The following is a 21948-nucleotide window of genomic DNA, read 5'->3' as shown; positions in this document are numbered from 1 at the left end:
TAATAACCCAATTGAAAAATAGGAGAAAGACTCAAAAGATCTTTTCCCAACAAAGACATATAAATGGCCATACATATATGAAAAGATGCTCAACATCACTAATCATTAGGCACTTAATAAGATTTCATACATGTTAGCATGGCTAATATCAAAGAGTAGATAACAAATTTTGACAAGCATGTGAAGAAAAGGAAATCCTTTATACCGTTGGTGAGTTGTAAATTGGTGGAGTCATTATGAAAACCTGTATGGAGGTGCTACTCAAAATGAAAAATTAGAATTGTCATACAGGTCGGGCGTGCTGGCTTATGCCTGTAATCCTAGCACTCTGGGAGGCCGAGTCGGGTGGATCGCTCAAGGTCAGGAGTTTGAGACAGCCTGAGCAAGAGCGAGACCCCGTCTCTACTAAAATTAGAAAGAAATTATCTGGCCAACTAAAATATATATAGAAAAAACAAATTAGCTGGGCATGGTGGCGCATGCCTATAGTCCCAGCTACTCGGGAGGCTGAGGCAGAAGGATTGCTTAGCCCAGGAGTTTCAGGTTGCTGTGAGCTAGGCTGATGCCACAGCACTCACTCTAGCTCAGGCAACAAAGCAAGACTCTGTCTCACAAAAAAAAAAAAAAAAAAAAAAGAATTGCCATACAATCCAGCAATCCCACTTCTGTATATATAACCAAAGGAAATAAAATCAGTATCTTTCACTGGGTGTGGTTGCTCATGTCTGTAAACATAGCACTCTGGGAGGCTAAAGCGGGAAGATCGCTTGAGCTCAGGAGACCAGGCTGAGCAAGAGTAAGACCCCATCTCTACTACAAATAGAAAAAATTAGCTGGCCAACTAAAAATACAAAAAATTAGCCCAACGTGGTGGTATGTGCCTGTAGTCCCAGCTACTCGGGAAGCTAAGGCAGGAGGATCGCTTGAGCCAGGCATTTTAGGTTGCTGGGAGCTAGGCTGATGCCACAGCACTCTAGCCCAGGCAACAGAGCGCGACTCTAAAAAAAAAAAAAAAAAAAATCAGTATCTTTAAGAAATGTCTGTACCCCTATCGTCTTTGCAATATTATTCACAATTGACAAGATATGAAAACAAGCTGCTTGTAAAATTCTCAATGGATAAAGAAAATATGGTATATATATATATATACACACACACACACACATATATTTTGCTGAATATTATTTAGCCACAAAAAATATTATTCAGCCATGTCATCAACACAGATGGTCCTGAAGGACATTATGCTAACTGAAATAAGCCAGGGACAGAAAGACAAATACTGTGTGATCTCACTTATCTAGGGAAGCTAAAAAGTTTGAGGTAGAGAATACAAATGTGGTTTCCAGGGCCTGTGGTGGGGAAAATAGATGTTCAAAGGGTGTAAACTTTCAGTTATCGGATGAAAACATTTTGGAGACTTAATGTATAGCACCATGACTATAGTTAATAATAACTTGTATCCTGAAATTTGCCAAGACAGTAGACCTTAAGTGTTCTCAATACAAAAAAAAAAGGTGATCGTGAGGTGATTGGTATATTCATTAACTTGATTTTATCAATCATTTCACAATGTATACAAATGTCAAATAATTATATATACCTTTTATTTGTAAAAAATGTTACACATCCACACACATGTGTGTGTGTATAGATGAGACAGTTCCACTAAACTTCAAACTAAGTAAGAGAAAACTATAAAATGACAGTTATTAAAAAATAAAGTAAAAAGTGGGAGCTTAATACATGCTCAGCAATGTTCTAAGCTTCCCAAAGACACACTATATTTAAGAAATGTAGAAAAAAGATACCTTAAGCTACATTAAATTTGAGGAATTAGGGCATATAGAGTTTAAATTATTTATCATAGTTGATACAAAAAGAGAATTTTGAAGTAAAATAACATTCAACTTCCTATATTTAGAGAGTTCTGATAAATTACTGAGTATGAATTTCCTGTAAAATTACATTTAAAACCTCCATAGGGTAGGAAACCATAAAGCAGAAAACATACCACATCTGTTCCTGGTGTGCCTGGGAAACCTGAACCAAGTTCTAATATCACAACTTCACTCACACATTTCAGATGTGGTGCAAAAGGAAAATGAAAAAATTGTTTCACAGAGACTTCCTCAAAAATACACAGATATTACCATGTCCTGAAAGGCAATAGCACAGGACTCAGATCCTGCTGTCCCTTGTAGCCACAAACAGAACTTTGGTTCTCACTGTAACCTTCAAGGAAGATCACTGACGGGGAATCAGTGCTTTGAGAATTAAAAAACAAAGACAAGACATGCCCTTATGTGAGACCAAGGGAAAGAAACCCAGGCTTCTTAGAAATCATTTTCATTGAAGCACAGCTTCCCAAACCCCATTTTAAGCTCTGGCTTCCTCCTTAAATTTTGGACCTCTCTCACCTGTGCCATCTGCCTCATTCACTCCCACCTACCTGGGTATTTGGCTACTGCAATGTATTTCTTCACCTTCCAAGGTTTATGTCTTTGCTCCAGACAGGTGATCAGCTCTGGTTTAGAGACAGCAAGACCTATTTTATTAGAAAAAATTCACATGATTCTTACTGGGATTCTCCAATTACCAATCTAGTACTGTGCTCAGTAGAGAAAAGAGAACATATAGAAACTTCTAGAAAAATAATCTCCAAATACTCTTTCCTGACAGAAACTTTGAAATACTTAGCACTTAAAATTTATGGGTTCTTAGCTCCACTACCCAGTACTACGGAATCAAAAATTGGTGGTGGAAATTGCATTTCAAGAGATGGGCAACAGTATTTTCTGCCACTACATTTCTGCAATTACTACCAATGTATGTAGAGTGAAAGATACAAATTTGCAGCTCAAAAAGAGGTGAGATTAACGTCAAGATAAAACACTTTGAATTTTTTTCTTTTCTATATCAAAAATCCCCAAGTCTTTCTTGGAAACAACAATCAGAAACTCATTCATGCAAAGCAGAAATTCCCAGAAAATAATTTACAAAAAATATGAAATTATTAGTGTGGAATGGGAACGGTGTATTTAAGTTCTCTTCACCTAGGGAGACCAGGTTTGTGTAGTTCTCTAACATCACATCCCTATACAAATTCTGCTGATCAGGGTCCAGGCATTCCCACTCCTCCAGAGAGAATTCTATGGCCACATCCATGAATGTCAACAGTGCCTGCAAAAAAAAAAAAAAAAAAAACACATACTTACCAAGGAGCCATGGGCAGAGATAATTTCAGTCCTGGTGAAATGAGAGAGCAAAGAGAACTGGTTCTGATTTATACGAGTGACTGGAATTATCCCATGAGATAATTTTAACAAAAAAGTATTTCCTAATGTATTCTGTAAGTCTGGGGAAAGAGGACAGTATAACATCCACAAAAACAGTGCAGTTACTATATTTTTTAGATAATACAGCATAAAAGTAAGGCCACTCAAACAGCCATGGATATTTTTGAGTGCTGTATTTACATCATACATGATTAAGTTGTGTATATTTCTCTGATAGAAAAGTCATGGTGGGTTAGAAGGTACCTCTCAAATTTTAATGTGTACAACAATGAACGGAAGATCTGGTTAAAATGCAGATTTTGATTCAGAAGATAAGGGATGAAGCCTGAATCTCTAGCAAGCTCATGAGTGATGCCAACGCTTCCGGCCCAGGAGGATGTTTTAGCAAATATCCACCAAGTGGTAGAGCCTGGGTTTATCCCAGTTTATCAGACCAGTAAATAAAGATGAGAGCCTTCCTTTTCCAAAGCAAGCTGTATGAAAAAGAATCTAAGAACAAAGGGGAACTTCCAGATTCAACGTGATGGTTTACACACATCTCCCCAAGGTGCGTATTAATGGAGAAAAATAATTTATAGAGGAAAAATCTGTTAAAAAGCACCTTAACTAAGTGTATAAAGTTAACAACCATAAAAGAGCAAATTGGTATCAGGTGCTGATTCACATAGGCGGACACAACATCATTGCTATGATGATAGTGGCTGAAAAAAAGTAAATCATAATTCAAATCTAATCATGAGGAAACATCAATTTTATGCAAATCTCAAGCTCTATGTATCTCCCATGGTTTATAATCTCTAATAGTGTATGTAAAGTCTTTTCTTAGCATCGTAGAAAGCAAGTCTCCTCTAATTATTCTTTTTCAAAACTCTGAGTTATTCTAGGCAATTAATGTCAACACTTTAAGAGTGCATTTACTTCAGCCTGTTAAGCACAGAGCTGACGGAGCATCCACATGGAACCTAAACAGTTTCATGTTCCCCTTCCTCACAGATACCCAAGGACCTGTCCCTATCCCAAATAAGAATCTTAGGCTGCCACATGATCCCATGTTTGACAGCCACAAAGGGAACATTTTCTATATTGCAGCTCATAAACTTTTTGAGAAGTGTTCATGGCACATAAGAGGCCTGGATGGAGAGAATGAATAGAAAGCTCTGCTATACGGGGAAGATTTTTCAGAGCACCTTGACCATTACAAGAAAAAAGGACAAAGGAATCATTGAAACAAACTCACTAGGCAAAAACATCACAAGAGAAAGGAAGGTTTTCATTCTAAACACATGACATTTCAGGATGACAAGTGAACATGGTTCTGGACCTGGGACCTGTACATAAGAACCAGCCATTTCTTCCTCTTCCTTCTCTGGAACTTTTTCTCAGGCGAGAGAATCTGGACAAATCACATCTGCATTTTGATAAAGTGCCATCAAAGGCATCAGCACAGCCCCTTCATCTGCTACGACTACACCCACAGGCAGAGGAACCTCAAAGTGCAAAAAAACACACCCTTCCCTGTCCTTCATCACAGAGTCATGAACATGGAGCTTCTACATGGAGACCAATGAGTGGTTTCTCTCCCTTCCTGCCCACAGATGCCCTCCTCTACCACAGACACCAGCAATATCTGCTACAGCAGTGAGCACGTGGGCTGGGCTGTGCTGCCCTGCACCCCACAAACCCATGCAGGGAAGACTCTGTGAGGTCCCCGTGCAACAAAGGCTGGACTCAACTTTCATAAATATATCTGGGAGCCCTTGTGCTTGACCCTGGACTCACTTTAGCATCACGTGGGGCACTTAATTAAAACCATATAGATGCTCCAACCCCCACAAATAGAATCTGCAAGGAGGGCACAGATGATGGTGTTTCTTTAAACTGGACACATGATCGTAATTGGAAACTGGATCTGAAAACACGTAGCTAAGCATTGCCTCTCAGGCTTTACTGTGCATATAAACCATTTGTTATTCCAGGCCACACTAAGTCATAGGATTTTGGGATTACAGGTATGAGTCACCACCCTAGGCTTCTTCGTACATTTTATAACATACAATAATAAGCAAAAACACTTAAGTTTTTCTGCAATTGTTTTAGAAATAGCCAAATATTTATTCTTAAAAAGGTAAAAGCAATAAAGACAAATAAAAAAACTCTTCTGTTCATAAATGGCCTTCATGTGCTGACATCAGAACTCACAACGTAAGGAAAATGGCCCAAATGAAGCAAAAGTCTGAACAACTTCCTCGTCTTGACTACATGATGCTGAATTCAACCATTTAACCATTTGCTCTAGACTGGACAGGAGGAACCATGCCTGCTTTACTTGTTCCTCTAATACTCACATGAAATGGGAAGAATTGATTGATCTATCAGTTTGTGTCTCAGGACCTCCTCCTTGTTTATCACTGAAGTACCAGGAAACGGCAGCAACTCCAATCTGGACACCAACAAGGAAGATTCTTTCTCTGTGAGGAGGAACAAAGCCTGGATGTCTTATTCCTCTTCCTCTGAAATGGAGTGGAATTATATCCTGTCATCCTGACCCCAGCATGGAAGGACATCCCCAAATGTCCACAAGCCTCCCACATGCTGGTGAGAGCGTCCCCAGTGAGCTTGGGCTGATATCCCCATGCTGATCCAGGCAGGAGAGAATCAGGCTGACTCTCTGAGGTCAGCAGAAAAAATGGAAATGCCCTGGTAGGGCAGCTGATCCTGGATCCAGGTGTGACATAACCTGTCCTTTATCAGCTAACTTTTAGGTACGAGGAAGGAGAAGAACACCCTACTCAAGTAACTGTACAGGAAGCTGTAGTTGTGATCATGGCTGTGAATATTTTGTGGCCCTGGCCTCCCACAGCTGAGGTGCTTATTTATACTTACAGACTTTGCCACTAGATTCTATTTACAGCAGAAACCCTTCATACAACTCTAAGAGCTAATTGGGCAATATCTGGAAAACTTAAAAGGCCTCATTTAATAAAGGCTGGCTCCACAAAGTCTATATTGATTTCTCACAATGCAGAAAATGTTTCCCTCAGGTTTTCTGTACAAACTCAGTCCCAAGACTGGCCCTGCCTTGTGAATCCCAGGTAGAGGCCAGCCTTATGTGCGGATTACAGGTGGAATCAACCTGGCTCTGTATTCTTGGGTGATACAGAATGAGGGGGAACTAGAAGCTGCTCTATCACATCCTTATGATCATGAGAACCTGGATTCAGAATTTGCAGCTGCAGATTGAGGTCTTGGAGGAATAGGAAAGCAGCTGGTGCCCTCTACATATTCATGAGTATTTGAGAAAGAGGAGGAGAGGGAGTTAAGATTCTCAGGCCTACTCAATGCACATGTGTCTACCTGGCTGAGTTTACAAGTCCAACAGACTCTGGATAAATTTCAGGTCTGAAAATGCCATGGTCATTGACAAACAGCTGGAAGGGATGATTGCTGTCTTGTAATATTATTTTTGTAGAAATCTGGCTAAGCTGCTCTAGACAGCAGATTGCAAATAGGCAGAGAGACCATTCTAGATGTAGATATTGGAGGCACTGTGCACTTTGTTGCACAATTGTGAGTTATTACTGGAAGGCCAAGGAGGAAAGAGCTCTTTAGAGTGAAGCCAGGTGAGCACTTTATGTTTTTTTACCATGCCTGGTAATTCTGAAAAGTGTTTGGAAAATATAATTAAAACCAAAATTGTTTTCAAGCCCAGAATAACTCTCCACAATGGTAAAACAGAAGGAAAACTTTTGTTATACAATTAAACCAGAATGTCCTGTACATCTCAGGCAATCCGATAAGAGATTGCAAAGACATAAAGAAAAGTCAACATAATTAGTCCTGAAGTAGATTTGTCAGCACCATGTTTCAAAGGTCGTGCACCCAAAATTCACCCAGGAATTGGAAAGACCATGTGTGTTTACTAATTGGCTATAGTCAAAGTAAAAAAAAAATCCTTTCATATCTTCATGACAGAAGACAACTTTGCAACTTGGAGCTAGGTGACTACTAATGGGAGGTTCCTACTCTCTAAAAGAAACTGGGATACATGCAGATTTTTTTGACTACTTACATTTCAAAGCAATGGTTCCTAGATTTTAAAGAAAGACAATCCCCGAGTTAAAAAATAAATTACAAAAGACCCGTTAGCTCATAAAATAATTTACATATATTTCAAAGTGGCAGAGAAAAAAGTACATACAAAATTAAAAACTTAAAGAAAGAGAAGAGAGTATAATCTCATGTTTTTAAGTTGAAGGAACCGGTTGGTATTTTTCATTTGCATCTGCTCTTATAACAGCCATGTCAAGGGCCACGCCCTTCACTCATGACTATATTCCAGAGGGTGCTGAATTCAGGCACCAGAGGAGTAGCCTTAGTCACACTATGTGCACAAGTAAGAAGGTTTGTGGGGAAGAAAAAAATCAGAAGAAAGACAAGGCTATCAAGGACTCATGGATGAGAGACAGTGCAGAGCTGGTGTAAAGACTGGTTGGTGCTGTAGAAGAAACTAAAAATCTCAGGACAATCCCTCAAGCTCCTTATGCAGAAGCAAAAGTCAGGCTTGGTGGTCGAGTCATGCAACACCTTACAAATGAATGGTTATTACTAGCATTATGCATAGGCCAGATCATGGAGAGGTAAAAGGTTTCAGGGATATGCATGGACTGCCCACACAGATCATTCAAAAGGAAATTCGTCATTGGCCTTCCATAAGTAAGGACTCATAAGTTGTAACTTTTCATCTGCACTTTCAGTCTAGCCCCTAAAACTAGAGTCTGTTCAACTCCACACTAATAATGTTGATTACAAATTTGTCTTCCCAAGTGCATAACAGAAACAAGATCAACCTTTCTTCTACCTATCCAGGGACATCTACATAATTGATTCTTCTTTCACTTCCTTTTTCTCTTCAAACATTAATTTTGAATGTAATAATTTTGCCTGACTCCCAACCCCTCCTCCTTTTACTTTCTCTATCCATGTCACCTTTAAATACTGAAGTTCCCAAAACCCCCCTTGGAAAAAGTCACAGATTTGTCTGTGGTTTGGTTTTTCCCAAGCACGTCCTTATATGTTGGCCCAATAAACCTCTATCAATTAGTATGTTTGCCCCAGTCACTTATGTTGGGCTGTCAGTGCTCAAGATACTAGCTCAGGCTGGGATATGCCCTGGCATTCCTGTGTCCCTGCAGGCATGGGATTATAATCAGGCGATCCAGCTGTAAGCCTGGATTGGTGGAGGGCCAGATTTCTGCTGCAGATTTGGAGTCTAGGGGTGGAGCTAAACCAGGACTCCAGTGTGGATATTTGGTGGGAAACTCTAAGAGCAATGGAGCTGTGGTCTCCATTCCAGAAGGAGGAGACTTGCCTGGGAGGGGCGTGGCTCCATCAGTGCCTGCTGCACCACTGCATGAATGGGTGGGAATCACAGGGGGCAGCAAGTTGCAGAGAGGGATCTGACCCCAGGGCTCCTCCTGTGTCCTCAGTCTCCTCTGACCCCAGGAGGAGATGCAGAGTCACGGCACAATACGTGGTGTGACAGCCTATGTGCAGGAGAACAGACTCTCCCTTCCCTGAGAAACCTGACACTTCTCACACCAAATGTGTGGAGTCTGATGAACACCAACCACTTTTTCGGGAGCAAATGTTTCCCCAAAAGTCAATTCTGACACCACAGATTTCATACAGACCTCATGAGTTCAGGGCTCAGTCCTACCACACTGCACTCACTGCAGATGCCAGTGGCAGCCCCAGGGGCCCATGCATAATTTTGAGCAACTGCCTATCAATAAGTTTCTCCTGGAACCCCCTCTGAAGTTTAATAATTTGATAAAACTAGTCAATGAACTCACCAAACCACATTACTTACATTCATCAATTCAGTATACTATAAAGTACACCACTTAGAAAAAGCCCAATGGAAGAGATGTACAGGGCAAGGGAAAGTGGCGGGGGAAGATTTGGGCAGGTAATCCTGGTAAATAGTTGTGATGAAAGAAATCACCCACCCTTTGTGTTCTATAATAGCGGCTTACTGCCAAGAAACATCCATCCCATTACGAAAGAGGTTATTCCTCTTTTTTTTACATGTCACAAAGCCTGACACAGATTCTTTAAATTTCCATTTATTCCCTCATAAAAAATTAGAACAGTTTTCTTTTCAGTGGTCAGAACAAAATATTCCTTGACCAAACTTTGCTTAAGGTTTTCTTCTTCCCCCCAGGCCCCCAAACATTGACTGATCCTCAGCCTGAGCCAACATGCAAACCCCCTTTGTGCTCCTCCTAAGAACAGGCCGACTTCAGGGTAATAAAGCCTCTAAGCTAGGATGTTACTTTTCCACCATCCATCTTGCCCTTCCCCTCCCACCTTCTTTCTAAATTCATTTGCTCCCCTTGATGAAAAAAAAGCCCTTGTCCGTGTAACCTTCATGATGCTTGCAGATTTGTACTTGGTGCTTTCCCCTGTCGCAATACTTCTTTAAATAATTAAGACTATATTTTATTGAACATATGTTGTAGTGAACAATGTCTAGAAAGAGCCCTAGGACAATAGCAGTTACACCCTCAGAAAGCGCATCTCATCACTCACCCCTACCTCCATCCCAACCTCCACTCCATCTGCCTGTGGATCAACCCCTAGCTTCCCAGGGCTCTGAAGCTTCTCTCAGTGTAAAAGGCTCCTTTCCTGGCTGATGGGAGCAAGTTGGGACATCTGCAGGGGAGGCTCCCTGGGCCCTCAATGACCACCTTCTGGAAGATCAAGACTGACATTAGCTTAGTCATTTGGCTCAAAACTCTGGTTCCCAGTCAAGGTTATTCACTTAGTTTTGGATGGGAAAACATCCAGTGTTTGAATAATTCAAGCCAGGCACGATGGCTCATGCTTGTAATCCTAGCACTCTGAGAGGCCGAGGCAGGAGGATCACTTGAGGCCAGGAGTTTGGGTCCAGGCTTAGTAAGAGTGAGACCCTATCTCTACTAAAAATAGAAAAAATTTGTCAGGCATGGTAGTGTACACCTGTAATCTCAGCTATTCAGGAGGCTGGGGTAGCAGGATCACTGGATCCCAGGAGTTTGAAGTTGCAATGAGGTATTATGACACCACTATACTGTAGCCAGGGTGACAAAGCAACACTCTGTCTCAAAAAAACAATAAAAATAAAAATAATTCAGCAAAATCCCACAAACTCAGTGTTGATGTTTATAAGAGGTAAGGAAATTGTAAGGCATTTACATTTCATACTTCAACATAAAAAGCAAAATTATCTATACTTGTCAGAAAATAAACATTTCATTTAACTGTTATTTCCATGAAAAGAAATCATTTAGTAAGCAATGAACATTTCTCAAGAGTTTTCAAGTCCCATTTCACAGGATTTAGCGTTGAAGTGCAACTCCCATAAGTCCGAACAGAGTTAACCACTCTCCATATTCTTTACCCTCCTTCAAAGGAGAACTTTTTGGTGAATCTGTGTAATTAATCAATTTACCTACCACATTTTCTTGTCAAAATGTATTCATTTTTAGGCAGTCGTAAAGTAAAAGAGACTTTGTCTCTTTCTTTTCCATGGTAGCATTCCAAAGCTAAGCCCTGGGACTCCAGTGGAAATCACCCCTGAAAAAGAACAGATCTAAGAAACTTACTACACTCATTCTAGGGGGAAAATGGCAAATAAGGTGTTGTTTTTTTTTTAATGAAATGGAATATATGACTCCCTATTTAATTCACCTTTCTGAATTTTACTTTTCTCTTGCCTTTTGAGAAATACTTTCTCATTTTCAAGCTCCACAGATACAATGCATTTTACAATCAATGAAACACTGAAGCTGAAATAAAGCAACAAAGCTTTTCAAGGCAACAAATTCAAAAAGTGGCACTGGTGACTGGAATACAGAAATGTCTGACTTGAGTGTCAAGTAAGGTCATCACTTCCCTTGGGACATCCTCCCACCGCCATCCTGCTCACTAAAGTGCTCGATGACTGCCCTCCCAAAAGAAAATGCACTCTGCCTTCCAGCACACATCAAGGGTGTACTGCTTTGCAAGGTTTTGCCCCACCTTGTTGGGGTGGGTTAACCTTGTCCTTTGAAATAGTTTTTCTCCCTTCACAAACTTGAGAGAATTGAGAGGGCAGGAATGATTTGTGAAATTTCCTCTGAATACCAACATCTGATGGGCTGACCAGTAATGTGTCTCAAAGGAATGAAAACAGAGGCGGGCACCAAAAATTCTTAAAGTCCCAATGAGTTATCTTTTTAGGTGAAGGGGAGACTCCTCTCAACCTCAAGGAAATTCAGCTGCTCCCCTGAGAGGCTCCACCCACATACCTCAGGCTGTCCTCTGGGCGGAGATGTCCCAGAGACTGATATTCATGGGACACTCCAGAAAACATGGCTGCTTTGGGCATCTTGGGTCATGCCCACTCAAGTAAGGACCCTGGTCCTTGGGTCATTACCCAGGACCAGGAAAAGACATAAGCGTGGCTGAGGACACATCATCCCATACAGTTTCTAGAGAGGAACCTCACCCAAAGACATTCTGGGAAAGTGTGTGTGTCTCAGGAAGATTAAATGAGGGGAGACACAAAGATTTTTTACAGCAGAATGCCATGAAATTATCGTGTTTTCTTCCCATGTGAAATGTTCAGAAATAGAAAACCAATATTTTAAAAACAACCACCCTCTGTTATGTAAGGAAATGACAAGAAAACTAAAATACTCCATCTGTTTGCATTGGGCAATAAAGGAAAAACAGTTCATATGGTAAATTGGATGCAAAGCTGGCATTTGGAAATGTAGCAAAGAAACTGAACATTTAGGATTTTACTGAAAGGCCTAAAAGAGTTAGGCTGATGAAACAGGGTGGTGAATTTATGCCCCACCTGCCATACATCTAGAAAATACAGGTAGGCCGGGTGCTGTGGCTTGCACCTGTAATCTTAGCATTCTGGGACACTCCAGTGGGAGGATAGTTGGAGGTCAGAAGTTCAAGACCAGCTCGAGCAACAGAAAGATGCCATCTCTACTAAAGGTAGAAAAAAATTTCCCTGGGCATGGTGGGTTTTGCCGGTAGTCCCAGCTACTTGGCAGGCTGAGGCAGGAGAATCACTTTGGCCTGGGAGTTTTGAGATTGCTGTGAGCTATGATTATGACACTGCATTGTAGCCCCAGCAACAGAGCAAGACTGTGTCTCAAAAAAAAAAAAAAAGAAAGAAAAAAAGGAGAGAGATAGAAAGGAAAAGAAAATGGAGGGAATACAACTCCTCCTATGGAGTGTTAAAATAAATAGGAGGCAATTAGACTGCAATGGCTCTAGTGCCCTGCGTTCCTACCTCAGCAAACCAAAATGGAACTCAAATTTATTTCCTGTAAATTACTAACATAGGGGCCAAAGGAAAACTTTTCTCTTTATTCTCGGAAAGTTCACTGAATATCAAATGACAAGAGGCAAATAGGAGAAAAGGCATATGATGTATTAATGTGCATTTGGGGACATCACAGAGGGATTACCCCAACCTCCCACTGGGGTTCAGATGCTCAAGTACTATTTTGCATACAATATGGAGATGGGGAATGCATACCATTCTTTTGAGAAGCAAAAAACGGTTATTAGCAAGAATGAATGGACCAGGGAGAAAGAAATTAACTTGAAAATTGTTCTTTTTGGCATCTGAATGAACCTGAGAGGCAGACATTATTTTGAGGGAAACACCATTCAGTAGTGATAGTATATATATCTGCACTAGCTAATGAGGAAACAGGATGGCAATAGAAGGCCATTGTATTGACTTTCATAAGGAGCTTTCTTTGTTAGATAAGGAAACTTCAGAGAGGCTCTCACAGCTCTTGGGGTGAGGGCACAAAGCATCAAGCCAAGGTTAGAAGGATGATGATTTTCTGGCAAATCTCTGAGGCTTCCCAATTTTCAAAAGCATTCAGCATGACTAAACTACATTGTTGTTGTTGTTGCTTTTTTTTTTTTTTTTTAGAATCATTTCTTGTACTCCAGTTTTAACCTAGAGGAAAACTGTTAGGTTTGTTCCGGGTGGGAATCCGAAGTGTATGTATAGGACACAATGTGGTTAATGCAAAACTTAGGCTTGTAAAACAATAGTCGCAGGACTCTGGGGAGTCCCCGACTTTGTAGATCTAATAGACAGCTGCAGCCAGCATTCCTCTCCTCCCTCCCTGAGAGAAAGGAAGTTCATCCCTTCCTAGCTCCCCTGATAAGAGTGATGCCAGAGCTGAAGGATGGATGTGCCTGGGCCAGGGGTCCCCAAATTGGTTGTTAAAAAAAAAATTAATGCAGCAGTTGTTTTGGCCCAAGTACTCACTCCCCTCTGAGAAACCCTCTATAAAACCCAAGACTTTCCTCTCCCTCAGTGTGGATGCTTTTTTGCCTCTACCCGTCTGCACCCAGATGCTCAAAATAAACAGTGTTTTGCTATGCCTGAGGCTTCATGTGTCTCTCTCTGCTCCGGACCTAACATTTGGTGCAGAAACCCGGGAGGGCACACTGGGTGGACATGACTCTGGATCTCTAGCAGGCAAGCCTTGCAACTCGGGAAGCAGTAGGCAGCGGCAGCTCATCCTGGCCTAACTACTGAATCCTGCCTTCCTCTGAGTCCCTGCCTCATAGGCAAGGTTTCCATGGGTCTTTCCTGAGCCCTGCAGGGGTCCCTCTCTAACTTGTCTCTGATCCTGGAGTGTAGGCAGAGCGCGTTAGCTCAGCCAAGAAAAGGTAACTGTCCACCCGGACCCTCCTGAACCAAGCTGAGAGGCAGACACCGGACTGGGGCTTGGATCTTCCCTTTGCTGATCTTCACAATCCACATTTCATCCTCAGGGAGTAAAAGCTCGCAAACTCGCCCTGGGTTCCTCCTATCTCTCGTGCTCTCATCCCCAAGAAGTCCCACAGGTCTTCTTCCTTCACTGACCTTCAAATCCACATCCCGCTCCTAGTGAGTAGGAGCTCACAAGCTCGTTCTTGTCTACTTGTGATGACTCAAAAGTCCTGTCCATGAGCCAGAGGACTCTCAGCACCTGGGGCCCTCCTTGAACACAAGGATGCCTGTTGCGACTCTTTGCTAGAATTCACGCACTCTACTCACTCCGAGCTATTCCCTCATTCTAGGATGCCTAGAATTGAGTAAAATCGGCCCCGTGTGACCCCTACTCTTTCCAGGAACATGGGCAACTCGCAGTCTACTCCTCTTCTCAAAACACCAGGTTTCACTACAATGTTTGTCACTGCAATAACAAATGGTCCAAGATTCCCTATGTCTACACCTTTTTTACCCTCTACTCTCACTCTGCATGAACTGTAATCTGGCTCAAATCTTACTGCTACACTCTAGGCCTCCCCCTCCCACCCCTGTCCTGGACAAACTTCAAACCTCAGATCACGACTCCTGTGTTCTCAGCCCTCGCCCATAAAGATATCCCCAACGAGAACTCCCTTAGCCTAACCCTCAGCCTGCTCCCTGCCCTCATCTCAGTCCCCCTGCTACTTGCTGTCATTCTATTCAAGTCCTGGGGGCTGGGGTGGAAGGCATCATGCAGGTACGTGTCCCTTTTACTTACGATCTGACCTGGCATGACCTCTACGCTATTCTTTCCTCTACTCTATCCCCCGAAGAGGAGAGAGGTTGACTTAATGCCCTGGCACATGGTGATGAAATCCATAGACCTACCCCTGTCCAGCCAGTGGGGACAGTCACCGTCCCTAATACAGGCCCATTACTAAATTATCAAATAGGAACTCCTGAAGGAACTTTACTCCTCAATACACACTTTATCTCCCAGTCCGAGTCTGACATCAGGTACAAGCTCCAAAAAATTAGACAAATGAAGGGGTGAACTCCAGAACTTTGTTTCCTGCCCAAAACCAAATCTCAGGGGCAAAGATCACATTCCCTGCAATTGGCCTGACTGCATTTCAAAGATGACCAAATCTCCAGGGATAGAAAAAACAAAAAGTCAGAAAGAAAACAACGCCCACTTTCCAATCTCTCTAATTTTTAGTTTTTACCCTTTTCCCATACCCCACCCTTCCTTTTCTTATATGTATAAAACAAAAAGTGTGGAATGTTAGGTTTGTTCCAGGTGGGAACCCCAGAAGTACATACAGGACAGAATATGGTTAATGTAAAACTGAGGCTTGTAAAACAATAGCCTCAGGAGTCTGGAAAGTTCTGGGACTTTGTAAATATAACAGACAGCTCCAGCCAGCATTCCTTCCCCCGCCCTCCCTGATAAGAGAGGAAGTTCATCCCTCCCTAGCTCTCCTGATAAGAGCGACGCCACAGCTGAAGGATGGATGTGACCAGGACAGGTGTCCCTGAAAATGGTTGCTAAAAAAAAAAAAATTTAATGCAGCGGCTGTTCTGGCCCAGGTACTAACTCCCCACTGAGAAACCCTTTATAAAACCCAAGGCTTTCCTCTCCGTCGGTGTGGACGCTTTTTTGCCTCCACTCATCTGCACCCAGATGCTCAAAATAAACAGCGTTTTGCTACACATGAGGCTTCATGTGTCTCTCTCTCTCCCTCTGCAACCCCCAGAAATAACAGACACAGAATTTAGTCTTAACCAACAACAAACTGCCAATTATCCTCTGATTACAAAACCATGGGATTTTTGCCTGGATAGTCCAAATAAGTTAAGCACATGAATGTAATCCGTTATTGAACTTGGTGTGCTTCCTCACCACACCTGATAAAAGGCTTCCCTTCAAGTCCCACCCCCGTGGGCCCCCAAACCACAACCCATCGCTGGAGGCCTGATGATTCCTGAACTGCTTTAGTTCCAATGAAATAAACTCTTTACCATTTTATTGCTGCCTGAGTTTACTTTTAACAAGAGTTAGCAGGGGCTGGGAACCCCACAGACGCCAGCTCCTCCCACGCGACCCTCCCCTGATGATTCTCCCAGTCACCACACAATCTTGGGGAGAGGAGCAGGTGCAATAGAAGAGCTGCCCAGACAGGGTTCAGGGCCAGTGTGAACTCACCAAACAGGATGAGACCAGACACTCTGGGCCCCAGCTGCCAGGCAACAACACCCTGAATGGGAGGGAACTGGGGGTTGAACTGCGTCAGGGGCCCTAGACCGGCAGACTCCGGAACTGCGGCGGGGAGGCCCGGGTCCCACCACAACCGCTTCCACCCCGCCAGGGCAGGCAGACCTGCGTACTCACCACTTCCCAGCTTCCCGGGTGTCCCCACATCCTCCCTATGGATCTTCAGGTACCTGGAGGTCACAGGGCAACACAGGCTGCAGCAGAGTCACCTGGCCCTCCGGAAGCGGACAACAAGGAGCCCCAGAGTCCAGACCAGGATTGGGAAGCACTCGCAAAAGCCCCGTAGTAAAGGGCCCATCGCCAGGGAACTGAGACTGTGGAGTCCGCCCCCTCCACTTTCCTGAGCACTCAATTGGACAGTTCTCACTCACTTCAGCGCCCTGATTGGATAGGGCTCCAGGCCCTGCCTCCTCCGGTTGAGTGACAAGAGATGCAATTACTGGTGGGAGTAAAGAAAGTCACAATTAAGGGGTTTTTCTTGTTGTTGTTGTTTTGTTTTGTTTGTTTCTTTGTTTTTGGGCAGAGTCTTACTCTGTAGCCCGGGCTAGAGTCCCATGATGTCAGCCTAGCTCACAGCAACCTGAAACTCCTGGGCTCCAGGGATCCTTCTGCCTCAGCCTCCTAAGTAGCTGGGACTGCAGGCATGTGCCACCATGCCTGGCTAATTTTTCTACATATTTTCAGTTGTCCAGCTAATTTCTTTCTATTTTTAGTAGAGATGGTCTGGCTCTTGCTCAGCCTGGGCTCAAACTCCTGAGCTCAAAAGATCCACCCACCTCAGCCTCCCAGAGTGCTAGGATTATAGACCAGAGCCACCACTCCTGGCCCCACAATTACCGGTTTTTTTTTTTTTTTTTTTTTTTTTTTTGAGACAGAGTCTCACTCTGTTGCCCAGGCTAGAGTGAGTGCCGTGGCATCAGCCTAGCTCACAGCAACCTCAAACTCCTGAGCTCAAGCGATCCTCCTGTCTCAGCCTCCCGAGTAGCTGGGACTACAGGCATGCACCACCATGCCCGGCTAATTTTTTCTATATTTTTAGCTGTCCATATCATTTGTTTCTATTTTTAGTAGAGATGGGGTCTCGCTCTTGCTCAGGCTGGTCTCGAACTCCTGAGCTCAAACGATCCGCCCACCTCGGCCTCCCATGGTTCTTTTTTTTTAAAACAATAAGTATTTGTTTTATTGACAAACAGTTTAAGTGTTTAACAAGCAAGTCTAATTACAACACCACGGTTAGATGTTAGCCTGGTTTTCCAAGCCATCATTTTACAATTTATTGATCAAACAAGGAATCACATGTCGCTCATCCATTCGCCTGATGTGATCTTTCATACAGGTATTATTAAGTCACATCTGGAACAGCTGAAAATCTTTTAGTCAAAGCTTTAAAGCTGAGCTCTTAATGGCTGGCATTTTTGTGCAGGTATTTCTTCCAGAACTGGGACTTGACCTTACCCAGGAATCATTTCCATTTAATCTTATGCTCGTTCATTTCAAATATATGTTATTCACAAATGGAAAAAATATAATAAAAATTATTTTTAAATTTCACATTTCCTAACCTTCCGGACCTGTGGGGTTTTTTTTGAGGAGGCAGTCTGAGCTTTGAAAAGAGTGACAATCTACAGCAGCAAATCAATACAAATAAAATATGAGCCACACGTGTCCTTTTAGAGTTTCCATTAGATGCATAAAAGGAAAAAAGGCGACATTGATTGTAACAATTTACTCAATTCATATCTAAAATATTGCCATTTTAATATGTGATCAATATAAAATTAATAAATAAGTATTTTTATAGTAAGTCTTCAAAGATCATCTTATTGTAAGCTTCCAGCACACCTCAGTTCAGACCAGTCTATTTTAGGTTCTCAGCAACCCCACATGGCCAATGTTGGCCACATTGAAGCGCAGCTCTGACTTCTATGACCTCGGGGAGGTGAAGGGCCTGAACCTCCTTTTCTGTCAGAGGTGAGGAAATCGTCCCTTTCTAGCAACATCTCTCCTTAGGCTCAAGAGTAGTAGAGAAGGTAACCCTAGATAGAGCATGGGGCAGCAGGCAGGAAATGTCCACAGGTAGACCACTGCTGACCACTGCTCGCTGGGGACCCATTCCCCATCCAGAGATCAAACAGAGATGATAGGACCCCAGAAGGAAGGAACTCCAGGTCTTCAGATACATCTACAATCTTGACCTCCACAGTTAAATGTGGAGGAAATAGATTAAAAGCAAACCTGTTATTTTGCAATTTGGCCTTGACCCCAATGGTCAGGCTGTGTGTGTCTATTTCTTCCTGTTGCGTGGGGAAGTGTCAGTTTGAGCACCAATTGCATGCACACATGTCTACATGCATTTCTATTAACATATAACTCAACACTATCTATTAATAACAAGAAATCCAACTTTAAATAAGAATAAAAGGAAACCTACTATTTTTCAGGTAACTTGTAATCAACCTGTCATGGAAATCTGGCATCCTGTCTGCACCAGGTGTATATATTAGTTAGGGACTGCTGCATAAAAAACCACCTTAAAACTTATTGGCTCTTGGTTGAGCTGGTCAGCAATTTAGGCTGAGCTCAGTTGGGTCATTCTTCTGGGCTTAGCTCGGCTCCTTTAAGCATGTGTGGTCAGCTACTGGTTGATTCATTGGCTCCTGAGGCTGAGCTGGATGTCATAGTATCTCATCGTCCAGCAGACTTCCATAAACTTGTTCTCATGAAGAGGGTAGGGTTCTAAAAGAAAATCTGAAGCATTCAAGAGCTTTTGAACCTAGACCCAAAACTAGAATGCTGTCATACTGACAGCTTTCAATTGGCCAGAGCTAATGAAGTCAGGCCGGATCCAAAGTTTGACAAAAAGATTCCATCTTTCAATGGGAGAAGCTGTAAAAGCTCATTGCAAAGGGCATAGATTCAGGGATGGATGAATTGCTGCCATTTCTGCAGTGAGTATCATTATGCATTTTCTTGCCAACAACATTTATATAACTCTTAAAATTCAAGGAACTACTAAGCAGCTGGGCTGGGACTCAGGCTCAACTCTGCCTGACTGCAAAGCTCATGTACATCTATCTATATAGGCCACATTATTCATGCAGATCCCTAGGCCTTTGAGGTTCTGGATAGTCACTCTTCTGCAATAGAAGCAGGATTTCTTTGAGAATGTTGTCCTTCTAGTAGTCTTCACCACTGGGAATAATCCCCTCCATAGAATGCTTGTGAAGTGTGCTGGAAGGACCAGGAATAATTTGGGGAAATGGCTGAGCAATGAGATTAGAAAATTAAGGCCCAATAACATAGTACTCATTTCTCATCTTAGGAGAAATTTGAAAACACATAATTCACTTGATACGTGTGCAATTTTTTTCATCTATTTCTGGTATTTGTAGGCTATTCATGGTTTTCATCAAAGACCAAACCAAACTGCTATGCCTGAAACAACCTCTTGCTCTGAAACCAAGTGCTATAAAGATAGATCTGCTGAGAAGATATTTCCTCCTGCTGTAATGGAGCCAAACAGCTGAGCACATTTTGAAGGTGTCTTTTGATTTTTAAGAGGGCAAATCTGTTTGTCAGGACCCCAAACTCAGGACTGGACATGGGGAAAATCCGCACAGTCCACAAGGCAATCAAGCATAGCTAATGCATCTTTTGCTCTGAACCAGTGGTTGTCACTCCTGGCTGCACATTAGAATCACCTGGGTGGGGAGACCTTTTAACCTCTCTCAAATGCAAGTTGGAACAGACCAAATAAATCAGAATTCCTCAACTGGGACCCAGGCAACGGTGTCATTTAAACCTCTCCAGGTGATTACTGTGTGTGGTCAAGCCAAAACATATACTGATTTGAACCAACATCTTTCGATGAGCAAATTGCAAATGTTTTCTCAAATGAATGTAAAAATGGTTGCCGATGAGTTGTGGCCCTTCATGCTTACCTGCATTACCTACTTCCTACATTTTGCAGAACAGACCTCTGTTCCTGCTTTTATTTCTCACTCAACTTAATTCCATGTGTACTGACTGCACACTAGGTTCAGGGCACTGTGCCATGTGCCTCCGCTTCAGTGAGCATCATTGTGGGGGGAGGGCTTTGCTGAAAATATATGGCCAAAAAATTAATACTATGCTACTTGCCAAACTGAGGCAAAAATGGAAAGATCTAGAGAGTCATCAAGCATTAGGGCATTAATAGATACTTTGGAATAGTAAAATCTATCTGATGATGCCCTGAGTGAACATATTCCACTTTAAAACATAGACCAAAATGCTGCCATTATTCTGAGATGCTGAGTTAGGATTTTTGTACAAATATATGATCTTTTATTTATGTAAAACAGAAATAAATGCACAAAGCATACATTTAAGGCTTGATAAATTAATACAAAACAAATACACTCCTGTAACCAAGAAATAGAACCAGTCTCATTCAGGTACCCCAACAAGCACTTTCTCCTTCCCCGCTAACCAAAGGTAACTAAGATCTTAAGAGCTAATATTGTAGGTCAATTTTGTCTTTTCATACAAGTGTTTTATTACAGAACATTTACACATACACAAAATAAACAAAATAGAATAATTGACTGGTCATCCAGCTTCAACATCTACTAATCCTGTGCCATTTGTTCTTTCTTCTATACTTCGATTTTTCCACCCCCTTCACTATTTTTTTCTTACTAGTGAGGTAAGATATACACACATTGAAAGGCACAAATCTTAACTGTATGTTTTTGGCAAACACACCCATATAATCTTTCACCCATTTTAAGAATATAATATTTTTATCATCCTAGAAAAATCCCTTTGTGTTCCTTCCCAGGAAATTTTCTCTTATCCCAGAGGCTGTCTCTGTGCTGGTTTTTTCGCTGTAGGTTCATTTTAACTGAAATCATACAATATGTATCTTATGTGCAGCTCGTCTCATATGGCAGGTTTATGAGATTCGTCCTGGGTCTGTGCTTCCATAGTTTATTCCTTCCTATTGCTGAGTACTACTCTGTTGTATGAGTGCTCTACAATTTGTTCCTCCGTTTTCCTGTTGATGGGCATTTGGATTGTTTCCTGATTTGTGCTATTATGACTAAAATGTCTACAAACATTCTTTTACAAATACTTTTTTATATTCAAAGTGATTTCTTTATTAGCATGTAAGTGATGCCTCTCAATTTTCTTAGTGATTGACGTAGAGATTAAAATACTCATCTTTAACATATCACAATATACTTAGATTTAATACTATAAAACTTTAGTAAATAAAAAAATACAAAATCCTTGCTACAGAACAATTTCTTTTATCTCCTGTGACAGGTCTGTGAGATTTATCTTTTTAAGCATCTTTTGGCTTTCTGGCTTTACAAGCTACTCTAGGTTCAAGTCACATGTTTCATCTCCAGCTCTAGAATTATCTACTTTTATAAGAAGCCCTGGTTCATCTTGTTGAAGAATGGTATTTATTTTACTTATTTATTAATTATTTAGATACAGTCTCACGCTGTCACCCAAGCTAGAGTTCAGTGGCATCATTAGAGCTCACTGCAACCTCAAACACCTGGGCTCAAGAAATC

The 21948-nt window shown here is 42.0% G+C and overlaps 1 pseudogene; it reads right to left on the bottom strand.

The window, feature by feature from the left end:
* Positions 1 to 21948, bottom strand: part of LOC138382930 (zinc finger protein 737-like) — a 72780-nt pseudogene that overhangs the window by 12595 nt on the left and 38237 nt on the right.

Source organism: Eulemur rufifrons, chromosome 4, assembly GCF_041146395.1.
Source record: "Eulemur rufifrons isolate Redbay chromosome 4, OSU_ERuf_1, whole genome shotgun sequence".
Classification (NCBI taxonomy): Eukaryota; Metazoa; Chordata; class Mammalia; order Primates; family Lemuridae; genus Eulemur; species Eulemur rufifrons.
Note: the sequence above shows the minus strand (reverse complement) of the source record. Positions and strands in the feature narration are given on the sequence as shown.